This window comes from Eumetopias jubatus, unplaced genomic scaffold (genome assembly GCF_037043125.1).
Source record: "Eumetopias jubatus isolate StellerSeaLion01/CBP00866 unplaced genomic scaffold, mEumJub1_p1.0 scaffold_8, whole genome shotgun sequence".
Taxonomy (NCBI): Eukaryota; Metazoa; Chordata; class Mammalia; order Carnivora; family Otariidae; genus Eumetopias; species Eumetopias jubatus.
Genome location: NW_028274814.1, coordinates 4,744,543 through 4,760,773, shown reverse-complemented (window position 1 = coordinate 4,760,773; position 16,231 = coordinate 4,744,543). Strand labels below are relative to the sequence as shown.

The window sequence follows — 16,231 nt, the reverse complement described above, 5'->3', positions numbered from 1 at the left end:
ATTCGGGCTGGCGAGGTTGCTGCCCGCCAAGTGGGCGTAAGCAGTTTGTAAACATGAAGTGGGAAGCGTGGAGAGAAAACGCTGGGGAGATAACGAGGGAAGGGCGAACAGGAAACGGACGGAGCAGTAGGGTGACAGGAACGGAGCCCAGGGAAGGAGGGGCGGTGGGCCTTGCCCTTTCCTTTTCTTGGCCCACTGGCCTGCTGGGAGCTGCTGCCAGACGTAGGTCAGTCGTTCACGGCCCTGGAAATCCCGCGGGGAGACTCGGAAAAAGTGCCACGCGCCACTTCAAGGGGACGAAATGGAACTCTGGAGACTCTGAGTCCATTTACTGGGGCCATGCCGAGCTGTCCTGCGCCGGGGCCACCAGGGCAGATTGCTTGACCAGCTGTGCACACTCAGGGCTGACGAAGGCCCTGGGGAACCCAGGAGCGGCCGCTCCGTGATCTTGCTGCTCCAAAGCAGCATAACCACTCATTAAGCTGCCCACAGGGCCTGCTGTGTGTAAGCCCCAGGGCCACAGTGTCATTGGCCAAAGTCATCACAGTCTGCAGTGTTTGCAGTTTGGCAGCACAGAATCCAGAAGTCAGAGGCATTAAAGGTTTCTCATGTGAGGGTGATCCTGTGGCAGCAGTGGTACTGGACTGGGGATCTGGAAAAGATATCTAGCTTCTGCCTTTGTGACTTCTCGACCTCAGCTGTCAAAGGAGTGTGTTGACTGAACCAAAAAGCTCCTCCTTCTAGCCCTAAATTTAATGACTGTGAGGAAAACTAACTCATAAGTATTAGGTCATAAGAAACCAGTCATTCAGTAACCAATTGTTGAGTCTGCCTGTTATGGTGCCGAATGAAATTTTAATGATACCAGAATTTTAAAAAATTAAAAATTAAAAAAAAAGGGGTATGGTTGGGGAGCCACTCTCTGGAATTGGCCCCTTTCTGTTCTTCACCTCATACTTAAAGATGCCCCCATTGTCTGGTGTCCTTCTCATAGCTGAACTCCCTGTTGTTTTTTAATGGCTGCAGAGAACCCCTGGGATATTGGCAAGATTTTAAGAACTGTAGTTTTTGTAGTGGGCAGCGCTAAAGTTTAAAATATTTTCCTTTTAAAAAGGAAAGATACTTTAAAAAAGAAAAAAGCCTGAGACCATACTGTCTCTATCATTGCACTTGCTACCACCCTTCCCTTGGTACCGATGGTTTTTTCTGTCTTCCTCAGTTTCTAACATGTTCCCTTTTCTATGCCCTTGTTCAGCATACGGAGTATTGCTGCTGTATGCTTGTGAAACTATTTGCCATAGAATTTCTCGTGATCTCTTTCTAGAACCAAAACAAGGAACGACTGTGAAAAGTAAACTGTGCCCTGACGGGAATGTGCTGATAACTTTATCTTCCCTACTCCCCAAACCTGAACTGGGCACCCTTGGTTTCAGCAAGAGATAGAACTGAACAGTTTGCATATACTCGCTGATCTGCGTGTAACCCTACTTCCTATTTCACAACATAATCTCAGATGATTCCACAATGCCCACAGTATGCTGATCACTACCAACAGCAGATGGAGTCAGAATAAAAGAGCTCTCACCCAAGTGTGTTGTTTGAAAAGGACCTGATGGAGAGCTATGAAATCATTTGCAACACTGCCTCTAGTTAGTTTTTAAATAACACCAGTAGCGTATGTCTGGCGCCTGCGCTCAGGATCTCAACAGATCATTTTCAGGATATTGACATTTAACTGGCTTCTAATGAGGTAGCATAGAGTTCCAAGGTGTGGAATTCAAATGTAAGCTCCACAAAGGCAGAGGTTTGAGTTTGATTTGTGTGTATTTATGTATGTATGTGTGTGTCTCCAAAGCGCCTAAAAGCACAATAAATTTCCATTGAATGCATTTTTGAGTGAAAACATACTCTGTAAATTGCTGGATATGCCCTGCTTTCTAACTCTTTAATAGGTAACCCACTTTTCATTGTGTATTTCTAAATGAAAAGGCATAAAATTATGTTTGGCATCCCTGCTTTGGCTAGGCTCTAGAGGAACAGAAATTTGGCAGTACCTATCAAAATTACAAATGCGTACATATTCTGAATTTACTTCTAGGGATTTATCCTCCAGATGTATTTCCACACATGAGAAATGATAAGGTATATCTTATAGTATTGTTGAGAATAGCAAATGATTGGAAATAACCTAAATATCCATCCTCAGGACCACTAGTTAAATTATGATAAATCCATACATTCAAAAGTGGCTGTTAACAAAAGGAGACACAGATCTTTATGTTTTAATATTACAATCTCCAGAATTTTTTGTTAAAGAGAAAATGTTGCAGAATAATATATTGGCTTGTATATGCATTAAACTAGGACAAACTGTTGAGGCATAAGAAATCTGTGGATGGAGGTCATGGGAAAGACCCTTCATTGTATTCATATCTAAAGTTTTTGATATTCAAACCATGAGTGCTTTATCTATTCCAAAAAGTTAAATAAAATATTTAATTTAATTTTTTTCTGGTATCTTTATTTTGTTATTAAAACATTCAGGCTTCACCTATTTTATCAAAGTTTACCTGATCAGAAGAAGTATATCAGGTAAACTAGTACATACATCAGGTAAACTTCTTAAAAATTCAGTTAATTTCTTAATTTTTGTTAAGTTCCGATTGAACAATAACTAGTCCTTTCTGAAATAATTTAAGATCCAGGTCCTGCACTTAGTTTGAAGCTTGGTATACACAATGTCAAATATATGTACATTTTTGAAAGTACTTTATTTTTCTTGAAGTAGAGCCTGACTTGAGCAAGTTTTAATGACTTGGATCCTCTGATTTAAGTAATAAAACTAGAATTTCATGGACCCTTTGTTCACTCCTAATTAAGGTCAAGAAAAATATATTTGGGATAAAACACTGAAGGCATGTGTTTCTGTGTCTGTTAACTCGCCCTCCTATTTTCAATAGGTCACCCAGAAGCCCTGGAGATTATTTTGTCTATGTTTCAGCATTTTATTTTATTTTATTTTATTTATTTCTAGGCTTAATTTCCAGAAATTTCTAAGGGAATTATAATCATAGACTACAGTAGCATTCAAATTTACATAACATCATCTCCTTAAGGATTTTAAAGGCTTTGTAAATATTTTCTTGTGAAATCTCAGTTTTCACAACATATTTACATGATCAGTGTTTTTACTCTTGTTAAAGACAAATGCAAGCATAAATAATTAGGACTAAAGGGCGAATTGACACCTGGAAATTTTTCCAAAATTGTATAGCCAGGGCTGCCTGACACTAGAAAATTAGTAATGGGTTTAAAAGTTAAGCTATGTAGGGCGCCTGGGTGGCTCACTCGTTAAGCATTCAGGTCGTGATCCCAGGGTCCTGGGATCGAGCCCGGCATCGAGCCCCGCATCGAGCCCCGATTGAGCCCCGCATCGAGCCCCGCATCGAGCCCCGCATCGGGCTCCCGGCTCCGCGGGAAGCCTGCTTCTCCCTCTCCCAACCCCCCTGCTTGTGTTCCCTCTCTTGCTGTGTCTCTCACTGTCAAATAAATAAAATCTTTAAAAAAAAAAAAAAGTTAAGCTATGTAACCAGCCAATCAATTAATAAAAGATATATTTTAATTTTAATTTTAATTTATTTTAATCAATAATTAAAGATATATTTTAATTTCTTCGCTTATATCCTTTAAATTAAATATGAACTCATTTAAGCTTTATATATAACTCAAATATAGGCACTAAGAAATAACCCTAAAATTAATACAAATCGATGATCAATAACTCATTATTTAAGTCTATTTACAGCACGTGAAAAACCTTTGGTACTTGTCACAAGTAAGCAGTAGTACAATGTTTCAACGTAAAACACAGCTAAAATAGAAATAATATTTCTTGATTTAAAAATGAAGATACTTCCCTAACTTTCAGAACAAGGCAAAGATGTCTGCTTTCGGGGAAAAGGCCCAGGGTTTGAAACATGGCGGACGACGTGGACCAGCAACAAACTACCAACACTGTAGAAGAGCCCCTGGATCTCATCAGGCTCAGCCTGGATGAGCGAATTTATGTGAAAATGAGAAATGACAGAGAGCTTCGAGGCAGATTACATGCTTATGATCAGCATTTAAATATGATATTGGGAGATGTGGAAGAAACTGTGACTACTATAGAAATTGATGAGGAAACATACGAAGAGATATATAAATCAACAAAACGGAATATTCCAATGCTTTTTGTCCAGGGAGATGGTGTTGTACTAGTTGCCCCTCCTTTAAGAGTTGGCTGAAACAAAGAATTTATCATGTATGGAATATAGGAGCTTTTGTATGATTGCCTCTTTAAATGTAGAAGACATTCAAAAGAGAAACCTGCGTAAATTTTGATATTAAGAAATGACCAAGGATTCTTCCACTCCTGAAACGAGTTGATTTGCGGATAACTAAAAAATTCTTAAGCTAAAGGGCATTTTAATTTTTTTCCAACCCTTTCAATAAATGTGATCACCAAGATGCAGAAAAAAAAAAAAAAAGATGTCTGCTTTCACCACTCCTACTCAACATTGTACTGGTGGTTCGACCAAGTATCTGGCAATAACTAAATTTGTAGATAAAACTCTATGTACACTTATATAATTTGGTACAGTAGCTAAGACACACAAACAAATCACATTACTAAAATCCATATGCTTGGACGGGAGGATTAAACAAAATAAAAGCACCTACCCCAAACCTGGCATTTGGTAGGTGGTCAGCAAATGATAAACTTGAAGTTCTGTGGAGTTTTTCAACACTTCGTGAAAGAGTAATTTGTTATTAAGTAGTGGAAGATGGATCTTTACAGGTTTATACAGGCAAGGGATGAAAATAGACTTCTTTCTGGGGTGCCTGGGTGGCTCAGTCAGTTAAGCGCCTGACTCTTGGTTTCGGCTCAGGTCATGATCTCATGGGTCCTGAGATGGAGTCCGGAACCCCGCATCAGGCTCCCCGCTCAGCGACAGTCTGCTTGGAATTCTTTCCCTCTCCCTACCCCTCTGCTCATCTCCCACTTGCACTCTCTCTCTCTTCCTCTTTCTCCCATAAATCAATCAATCAATCAATCAATCTTTTAGAAAAGACAATATATTTCTTTCTTAGTTTGGGTTCCTCCAGAAGCTGACCTTGAGGCAAGGATTAAAGTGCAGAAAGTTTATTTGGGAGATGATAGAGGAACCATGAGAGTGAGGGAAGGAGACAGGGAAGAGGGCAATTAATAAAGGCTGCCTGTGATGGGCAGTTGGAGGTTAACCCTACCAGGGAAATTCTGGGAGCAGAGCAAGAATAACGTCCCTTCTATTTTCAAATAAAACTGATAGCAGCCCTAAGATCAAATACAAATTGAGTTTGTGAGATTTTCTAAAGATATGTGCAAGATGGAACCAGCCATCATAATCCTATTTTCCTAAAGATACTGGATGAACCCTCCACCTCCACAGTAGCAGGGGCCTACGCTACTTTCAGGTGAGCATGTGAAATTTGCATTGCTTGCAGTGTACGTACTACCAATTCACTCTTATAATTGTGTATAATATTGGTTTGAGGAGTCAATCCTGGAGAATTTTCTCTGTTCCACACTTAGGAAGAAACATTTGCTTTTGTGTGGCCAGAATTATGTTAAAAATATTAGAACGTTAAAATGCATGTTGTCATCTCTATTGCTACATAAAGTATAACCTTATCTTTTTCCAGAATCAATCCAAATGTGATGCTGTGACTACAAAACTCTAAGTCAGATCAGCTATAAATCAGATACCTTAACCACTATCCCCAGATTCATTCTCTCCCCTTCTCTGTCCTGCTTTATGCCCTGGAGGCCAATCCCTTGGAATTGTATCCAAACCAGGCTCCCTTGCCCTGTTGGTTTTGGGTTGGGAAGCACTGACAAAAGATAGAAGATGGAAAGAGAGGACGGTCTGGTGTTTATCCCACCCCCCCATTCCCTGTCTTGCCGAGGTTCTGGGGCTAAGGTAGCTGCTCACCTCCACGAATGCGGCTCCCTTCAGGCAGCTCTTCTTTCATGGTTCCTGCTCTCTCCAGGTCTGGGAACATTGACTGGTCTTTCCTGTCACACCTAGAGGTCAGGATGGTGGGAATGACTCCTGGCTGTACTATTCTCTGAGTGCCTCCCCACCCTCTTGTTGGCTCCTTTAACCGTACCCACACCTCTGTGAATAGTCCCATCATTAAATTTGCTTCCACTACATTCATTTAAGTGCACCTTTTCCTGATACATCCCTGCCTGACACATTTGATTGACCATGTTCCTAATCAGGAGCAGTTTAGCCTTTGATAATTTTGATAATTTTTTTGTGCCACTGAAATTAAAAGGATTCCAAGGGACACCTTGGCAAAAAAAAGAAAATAATAATAATAACCAACACTCTGAGGGCAGATGAAATGAAAGGAGAAAAACACCAAAAGCAGCAAATACTCAAGCCCAGTTTTGAAATGTTTAGTAAAGGCATTTCAAGAACGCTCAGGGTCATTGAACTTTTTCTGATGTTCATTTAAATGACTCTAAGTCCTCCCAGTAATTGGGGCTTCGTGGTAATCCTAAAAGATACTGTAAACCTCCCAAGAAGTAAGATCTTTAAAATAAAAATAGGAACCCCTACTCCTGCTTCTCTGTTCTTATTGATGGTTTAATCATTGGAATGGAGGGAAGGAGGGACAGAACATCTGCCTACCAAATACAAACCCTCCACAGGCAGGTTCTTACATGATATAGTTTACATAAAACACTGGCACACATAAAAAACAGCCCGTTACCACAAGATGCTGGCTAATGCTTAAGGTATTCAGATTTGTTTTCGTAAATTTGAGTTCCTAGACTTTAAGAAAATTGATAAAACTTTATTTTTATTTCTACTTTGTGATATTCATTTCAATTTCTAAGAATACATAGGCAACATCATTTGTCAATCACCCTTCACTAGGAGAAATACATTTTATTTTTAAAGATTTATTTATTTGAGAGAGAGAAAAGAGCACACAAGCATGAGTGGGGGGAGGGTCAGAGGGAGAGAATCTCAAGCAGACTCCCCGTTGAGCGAGGAACCCCAAGGAGGGCTTGGTCCCACAACCCTGAGATGGTGACCTGAGCAGAAACCAAGAGTCAGACGCTTAACCAATTGAGCCACCCAGGTGCCCCAGGAGAAATAAATTTTAGGTAAAGAGATGAGTTGTATCTTAATATAGCAACCTATCTAGTTAAGAAAAAGATTTTACTGGGATGCCTGGGTGGCTCAGTCGACTGGGTGTCTGCCTTCAGCTCAGGTCGTGATCCCAAGATCCTGGGATGGAGTCCCCCATCAGGCTCCTTGCTCAGCGGGGAGCCTGCTTCTCCTTCTGCTTGCCACTCCCCCTGCTTGTACACTCTCTCTCTCCCTTTCTCTCTCTCTCTGACAAATAAATAAATAAAATCTTAAAAAAACAAAAGGATTTTACTAATTCTTTAGATCAACTTTGCATAGTTGTTAAAGAACTTCAATGATTAAAATTATTGAAGTTTTGGAAGGGGAAAATATTCAACTTTCAGGGAACATGGCACTACATCTGTTGATATTATCATGACAGCATTTAGGTGACTGTCATGGCAACCACAATTTAATCCTTCATTAGTGTCTTGGAACACTCAGGCACCCTGGGAAGTGAGGAGGGTGATTCATCAGGCAGCACACTCTTGTCCTTGTGAGTCAGGAAAATACCAATGTTCTCACTCAGTGTAGGCAATAAAAAATGCAGCCGCTACGTGATCTTCCACAAGAGCAAGGTACTGGTTTCCTCAAATATTCCTGTAAAGTTTATGTTCATGGATTTTGAGACAGATTTTCACTTTGTGCTAATGTGCAGCCTTTATTTCTCTTCCTTTTGTTTTCAGGCAATTCAAAACATATTCTTCACTTTCTTTTGGGTGCGGGGTCAGTGAGAAAGTGAAACAGTTCTTTTTGCTGCCTTACCAGTTTTGTTTGAAAGTGAGAAAAGAGGGACGCCTGGGTGGCACGGTGGGTTAAGTGTCGAACTCTTGGTTTCAGTTCAGGCCATGATCTCAGGGTCATGATCTCAGGGTTGTAGGATCAAACCCGCCGCTGGGCTCCACGCTCAGTGTGGAGTCTGTTTGAGATTCTCTCTCCCTCTGCCCCTCCCCCCCACTCACGCACTCTCTCTCTCTCTAAAATAAATAAATAAATCTTTAAAAAAAAAAAGGTGAGAAAAGAGATTGAATTCAATGGTTTAAATGAGATAGTTTTTGTCTTCATTTCTTGGTATGCCATCACAGAATCTCAAACTGTCAGGACTACCGAATTCAAATCCAGAGTTGTGGTAAATAAAGCTCCTATGTTTGTGTATTCTGTGAGATCTATGAAATCAGAGTGAACTATTTAATGATCTGAAACATCAATTATCCACAGTATGCTAAGTGGTAAAAGATTTTTTTAAAGATGTTATTTATTCATTTGTCAGAGAGAGAGCACAAGCAAGGGAAGCTGCAGGCAGAAGGAGAAGCAGGCTCCCTGCTGAGCAAGGAGTGATGCAGAACTCGATCCCAGGACCCCGGGATCATGACCTGAGCCAAAGGCAGACACTTAACTGACTGAGCCACCCAGGCATCCCAAAGTAGCCATATTATTTACCTACTTTTATTCTTACTATTAAAGTAAATCTTTTACCACTTAGGGAGGCCTGGTCATGATCCTGAGGTCCTGGGAATAAATAACATCTTTAAATAAATAAATAAATAAATAAATAAATAAATAAATAATATGGCTACTTTGAAAAAGCATCAGAAAAGTTCTTGCCGTGTAGAACTTTCTTACTGGTCTTTTTTTCTGTTTGATTAACTCATACCATTTCACGTGTGTGTGTTTATATGTACACACAGAAGGAAAGAGAGAGATTCTTGTATATCTAAATATCTATTAAATCCTACTCAGGTTGGGGGAAAATATATAAAAGAAAGTAAAAGTTCTTTAATAGTTAAATTGGGGGGAGAAAAGAGATTCTCTCTCTTGATTTGACAGTGTGTCTCCCCTCTCCATCTAAGTGTGTGGCTTCACAGACACCGCTTATGATTACATGTTTGAATTTTTGATCATTTGAAAGTATCTGCTAATATGATTCCCCTTAGCTTCCCACAGATAAATCAACTTGCTGCCTGTTTTCCCCATCTTTGATGAAGAGGATTCTCTGTTGTCTTGATGTTCAGTTTCCTTATTGTAATCCACATTAATGCCATAGAGAGTTCACACATTCACTTATCTCTGGAAAGAGGGGCATATACTCTTGAATCACAAAGATTCCAGAACCCTCTTCTTTAGTGTAACAAATTTGTTTCTTCTGATATTAATCAAAGTTGAAACCAGATTGCAAGCTCTCTGTCCAACTGGTTCCACTTCATTTCAGTGACCTTTGTCCTGTGTTTGCAGCTCTGCCCCAGCTGATAGAGGATGGTGTTGCATTGCAAGTGTACATTTAAAAAGATGCTTCAGTTTGATTAAAACCCGCTCTTTGATGCTTATTTCTAAGCTTTTAGACATATAATATTTCATGTTTACATAAACTCACATTCTTTTGTCAGAAAACTTTACATACATATTTTAGCCTATTTGAAGTAATTATTTTCTTTTAAGTAGACTGTACACCCAACGTGGGGCTTGAACTCACAACACTGAGATCCAGAGTTGCATGCTTTACCGACTGAGCCAACCAGGTGCCCCTGAAATAATTATTTTTACTGTGAACAGAAATTTAACTCTCAGCGTAAAGAGGGAGCTGGAAACAGTTCCTGTTAAAGATGATCAGGAAATAAAATTGAATTTTTTACTCAGTGGTGCTTAGTAAGTTTCTACCCACTGGATGAGGGGAGGGAGGCAGCAGACAGATGTCTTGAGGGAACTCAAGACTAACATGCATTAGCAGCGTCACCCTATACAAGTATCATCATCTTGGATGAGACCTCTCAGAGCCTCAGTTTCTTCTGTCAAACAAGAGAGTTAGCTGTCATGATTCTACAGTCTTTAATTCTCTTTATTGACCTGAGGATATTTGACAAAGTAGATCATTTTTGAGTCTTGACTTATGTTTAAAAATGACATTTGCTACAATGTAATAATACTTAATGTTAGTGCTTTCAACCTCAAAGATTTTTCTCTTATAATGTAATCTTTAAAATATCCGTTGGATAAGAGGAGGAACTATGATTACCTGCATATTTCAAATTGGGAATTGAGCAAGTTTCGAGTCCCTATAAGCATTAGAGAGAACCCCGTCACTGCCTGTAGGAGGAATGTTCTCTGAGCCTGGGTCTGGATAGTCAGCTGTGCAGAGAGTAGTTCAGCATCACTTCAGAGCCAGGACTCCACATTTATGCCCCTTTCTGTACTTGCTCCAATTGTATCCATATAAGAAAAATTATACATGGAAAAATTATACATACATCTAGCTCCCAGGAAGTGGCTAGAGAATCAGGGATGAGACTCCATGTTAAATTAAATTAAATTACATCTAATTAAATCAGTTTAAAAGATGACCCTGGTATGGCAACATTTGCGGATCCGCCATGGCCCCACAGTGACTCATACTGATGTGTATTTCTGGTGTCATGTCACGTGGTCAAAACTTAGTAGAATGCAGTTTTCAAGTTGAGCCCTGGGTTGAGTAAAGGAACAGAGCCGTTTCCCCATGGCAGCATGATCTTTTATTTCATCTGTACAGCAGAGGGAAATATACCACTGATTTTCCTGACGTTCCTGGTTTCCCCTCACGTTGCTGTTCCAGTGCCGCCTCTGACAAGACTTGAAAGGGGAGGAATTCACAGCGTTGCATACAGAAGGCCTTTCTCTGGACGGGGCTTGTTAGTTCTCTTTGTAAATCGGGATTACAAAGACCCCAAGAGATGAACAGACAAAGGACATAAGTAAACAATTCATAAAAGAGGAAATTCAACTGTTTAACAAATGGTGGGACTAGGTTCCATCTCACTAGTAATCAAAGACATGCAAATTAAAGCACTAGTAGGAGGCCATTTAGCAAACTGTTCGGTTGCTTGTTTTTTATGAGACTACTCAGCAGTGGCATCAACGTGAAAGCTGCATTTTGCACATTGCTAGTAGCAGTATAAACCGACTTAGCTCTATTAAAAAGAAAATCGGCAGCGATCGAAATCAAAATTAAAGCATTAAAATATTTTATGCTTTTGAACTAGTGATTGCACTCTTGGGAAGCCATTCTAAGAAAGTCTAAACGTGGACAGTATTTTGTGTACACCAACGTGTTCATCACTGTGCTGTTTGTTAAGCCAAAAAGGAGAAACTAAATAAATGTCCAAAAATAGGTTAATTAAAGTAGGGCTCATCCTTACCAAAACATTATGAAGCAATTGAAATTAGTAAGTGTTTCTAATCACATAGGAAAATATATATGTCACCATGCAGTGTAAGGAATCCGTTCATAAAAAGCATGAAACAACCATGAAAACAAACAAATGTGTTCAAAAGATAAAAGGAAACTTATTTCTAGAAAAAAACTATGGAAGAGAATACACTAAAATGTTAATAGCAGTTGTCTTCAGATTGGTAACTCTTTTCTGCATTTCAATATTTTTCTATTGATCACTTATAATGAAGACAAAACATATTTAAAAAGGGATAAAAGCTTAATATTGTTTATTATAGCTCCCTTTATAAAAACATTGTCTACACGAAAAACTGAATTCCGTGGATTACATCTCTTCTCATTGTTGTCTTTTTCTTTTCCCTTATACTTAGATAATTGATCTATTTACCAAAACAACAAGAAAAAAAATGTTCCTAGCAATTTCCTTAGAAGTTTTGTATGATTATGCTAAACAACTTCATTTAGATTCTTTCCAGTTTCCTTTGAACTGTATTTAAAATTCTAACCTTTATCTCATACGCTGGAGCTTCGTTTTTAAAATTTGAGTGACTGTATTATTATTTTTCAAAATGGAAGAAAGGAAAATGGTAAAAACAATGATAAAAGTTCGTACTATTTAGTCTTCAAAAAGAACAGCCTGGCTTTTATCACAGGAATAGTCAGTACTTAGAAAAAAAAATACTCACACAGAGGTGAAAATGACAGATACCCCATGACGGAAAAATCCTTTCCCATGTAACCTGCCAAGGTATAGATATGTACAGGAATTTTGCACTATAGCACACTGGGGATTATTTGCATGAGATAGTGTAGCATTGGGCTAGATTTGTATGATACCACCTAAAATCAAAAACAAATAGGTATGCTCAATTAAACAGATTTTGAAAGACGAGTGAATAAATGTCAGCAACTGGTTGCCTGGGTCTGCCTTCCACTCAGGTCATGATCTCGGGGTCCTGGGATCAAGCCTCACATCGGGCTCCCTGCTCAGCGGGGAGCCTGCTTCTCCCTCTCCCTCTGCCGCTCCCCCTGCTTGTGCTCTCTCTCTCTCTCTCCCTGTCAAATGGATAAATAAAATCTTTAAAAAAAAAAAAGAAAAGAAAGACTGAAATGTTTAAAAAAAAAAAAGAAATGTCAGCAGGATTCCTCTTCCTCTTCAAGTCATGGGGGAAGGGAAGAGAAATGGCCTCCAGGTTTCAAGAGCAGTTCCTAAAGATTCCTTTCTCCCGTCCTCTTCTTAAAATACTCTGAATTTGTGACCTTTTTTTAAATGAAGTTATTTATTTATTTATTTATTTTTAAGTAAACTCTATACCCAACATGGGGCTCAAACTCACAATCCCCAAGGTCAAGAGTCACATGCTCTACTGATGGAGCCAGCCAGGCATCCCTGAATTTGTGACTTCTGTTAGGAATATGCGGTATCTTTTCGGTGCTGGATTTGATAAACTCTACCAACAACTTCTCCACTCTATTAGCTTTTCTTTCCTATATGATTCTGAAAATAAACAAAAATGTAACAATGGTACAGCTCATTGTATTCTTAAATTTTACACTAATAAAGATGAATGATGTGATTCCTTTCATGATGGCTGTTGTTAGCTTTTAGCATGCCAGATTTAGCAACCCATTATTTATTCTCTTCTCCTGGGACTCATCATTTTTCCTACATTACCACATTGCAAGCTCATAGCCTTTAATGCTCACGCCCTTGTGTACATTCCATTCGTCCTGCTCACCCATTATGGATTATTGCCATCTGGTGGAAAAACAGGGTGGACAACCAGATGGTAGTTTTGAAATATCCGGAAGTAAAGTGAAGTCGTGTTCATCAGGGGAAAATATGCATTTGTTTCTCTCATGCATATTCTGGGGTTCTAAAACAGCAAGCATTTTCTTTTTTTTTTTTAAGATTTTATTTATTTATTTGAGAGAAAGAGAGAATGAGAGATAGAGAGCACGAGAGGGAAGAGGGTCAGAGAGAGAAGCAGACTCCCCGCTGAGCAGGGAGCCCGATGTGGGACTCAATCCCGGGCTCCAGGATCATGACCTGAGCCGAAGGCAGTCTCTTAACCAGCTAAGCCACCCAGGCGCCCAAGCATTTTCCTATTACATTTCACTTGGGGGGTTATACAATAAATTTAGCTGCTGAATAGATGAAAGATCTGACTTTCTATAACAATCAGACAAGAATAGTGCTTGTGAAAAAGTTGGGCCACATTTTTAACCCTAGTACTATAAAACAAAAATGACAAAACGAAGCTAACGTGTCTCAGTTGCCTTTCCCTTTGCCAGGGAGGAATGCAGTGTTAGATATTTTCTACTTCTAATTTCTATAATAGCACACTTGAGTCATTAAGCAATTTTCAAGTATATTAGTTCTTGAAATGAGATTTATTCATATTCAAAATTTAGCACAGTCTTCAAAGTGACAGGATGAATATAATTCTAAAATAATGAGGAGTTTCTCTTTCCCAAATTGTCATAAAATTTACTAACACTATCACAATTTTTAAAAATCTAAATTAAACAAGAAAGCCGGCCTGAGCTCTTCAAAAATGTCAACATTATAAAAAACAAAGGATAGCAGGGGGATTGTTTCAGATAAAAAGAGATTAATGACATACAATTACCAAATGCAGTGAGTAATTCTTGATTGGATTGTGATTCTGGAAAGAGAAAAGGATAATTAAAGAAATTTGAATATGGGCTATGTATTAGCTAATATTCTTGTATCAATATTAAATTTCTTAGGTAGAATAATGCTATTGTGGTTATGTAAGAGAATATCCTTTCCTTGGAAGATGAAGGATAAATATTTAGGGGTGAAAATTACTTTCAATCAATTGAAAAATATATAGAGATAAAGCATACGTAGTAAAATATTAATTTGTCAATCTAGATGAAGAGCTATGGATTTTCATTGTTCAATTTTTTCAAATTCTCCAAAGCCTTCACACTTTTCAAAATCAAAAATTGGGAGAGAAAAAAACCCCAAACTGAGGAGAATAGTCTTTTAAAAAAACCTTAAAGGGGGGGAATGCTTCTTTGTAGCACATAATACAAAATGCCGCTGATACACAGTGGATATTTGACTGAGTGTTTTACTCTCATTATTAGGCCTATTTCTCTTATTACTAGCTCTCGGACTATGAGTAAAGTCATTTAATAGAACCAAAACCCTCAAGTGGTTATTTCTTCCAACTTTAAAGGAACAGGAATTGGATTTACCTTCCTACCTTAAATGAGAAATTGGACAAAGCGGGCACCTGGGTGACTCATAGACCAGCATAGACCAGAAAGGAACACAACATACAGTAACAGTCACCTTACAGGCAATACAATGGCACGAAATTCATATCTTTCAATAGTTACCCTGAATGTAAATGGGCTAAATGCCTCAATCAAAGACACAGGCTATCAGATTGGATTAAAAAACAAGACCCATCGATATGCGGTCTGCAAGAGACTCATTTTAGACCCAAAGACACCCCCACGTTGAAAGTGAGGGGGTGGGGGCGCCTGGGTGGCTCAGTTGGTTAAGCGACTGCCTTCGGCTCAGGTCATGATCCAGGAGTCCTGGGATCCAGTCCCGCATCGGGCTCCCGGCTCAGCGGGGAGCCTGCTTCTCCCTCTGACCTTCTCCCCTCTCATGCTGTTTCTCTCTCTCTCAAATAAATAAATAAAATCTTAAAAAAAAAAAAGAAATTGGACAAAGCATATGAGACATTGGTTCACTGACATTGGATAACAGAAAGCTGAGGACAGTGTTCCCCCTAGGAAAAGGAAAACAAATGAAGTGAGTACTACCATTGTCCCAGCTTACTGTCTACAGTTTCCAGACTATAGCTCAAAGATGGGGAAACCCAAGCAGAGCCTAAGTTGAGGAAACAGAGTTGGAAATGACAGAATTGAGGTGAAGGTGGTTAGAATTTGGGGGGTGGAATACTGGAGAGGAAAGAACTGTATACAAAGAGAGCTACAGGGAACTGCAGAGAATTCCCCTCAGGTCTCCAGTTGAGTTTTGATCAGTACATACCTGTGAGGAAACTACCTGAGGCTAGAGAGAGTACCACCAGAAGGGAAGAGGCAGAATGATCCTCAGAGATCAAACAGGGCTGGGAATGGTTATTGTTCCCACCAGCCAGAAGGAAAACCTCATGATTATTAGACATTAAATAGAATGAAAACCTCATAATTATTAGACATTAAATAGACATTAGAGGGGCGCCTGGGTGGTTCAGTCGTTAAGCATCTGCCTTCAGCTCAGGTCATGATCCCAGGGTCCTGGGATCGAGCCCCGCATCGGGCTCCCTGCACTGTGGGAAGCCTGCTTCTCCCTCTCCCACTCCCCCTGCTTGTATTCCCTCTCTCACTATCTCTCTGTCAAATAAATAAATAAAAAATCTTAAAAAAAATAGACATTAGACATTAATTCAGGGAAAGGACCAAATTAGCTTTAGAGTAAAGACTGTTTTTGTTCTACCTCCCAAAGTGTAAAAGTAAGCCTTGACAGAATCAGTTTTCAAGTTACTTGATTGCATCCCAGGACAAAGCTCACGAGATATTTATAGGAATTAAAAAAAAAAAAAATCCAGCACCTAACGATGTAAAATTCACAGAGTCTGGCATATAAACAAAATTATAGAATAAAAAGAAACAGGGAAATACAAGCCATAGTAAGAGGAAAAATCAATCAATAGAAGCAGACCCACCTATGAAACATATGATAAAATTGGGAGACAAGGACATTAAGACAGTTATTATAGGGGCACCTGGGTATCTCAGTCAGTTAAGTGTC

At 39.2% G+C, this 16,231-nt stretch overlaps 1 long non-coding RNA gene and 1 pseudogene across 1 annotated transcript in view; both read left to right on the top strand.

The window, feature by feature from the left end:
• The window catches only part of LOC148163628 (uncharacterized), a 35,116-nt gene that overhangs the window by 449 nt on the left and 18,436 nt on the right, over positions 1-16,231 (top strand). The gene's annotated exons all lie outside the window — the stretch shown is intronic.
• Positions 3,964-4,431, top strand: LOC114222387 (U6 snRNA-associated Sm-like protein LSm3 pseudogene; annotated as a pseudogene).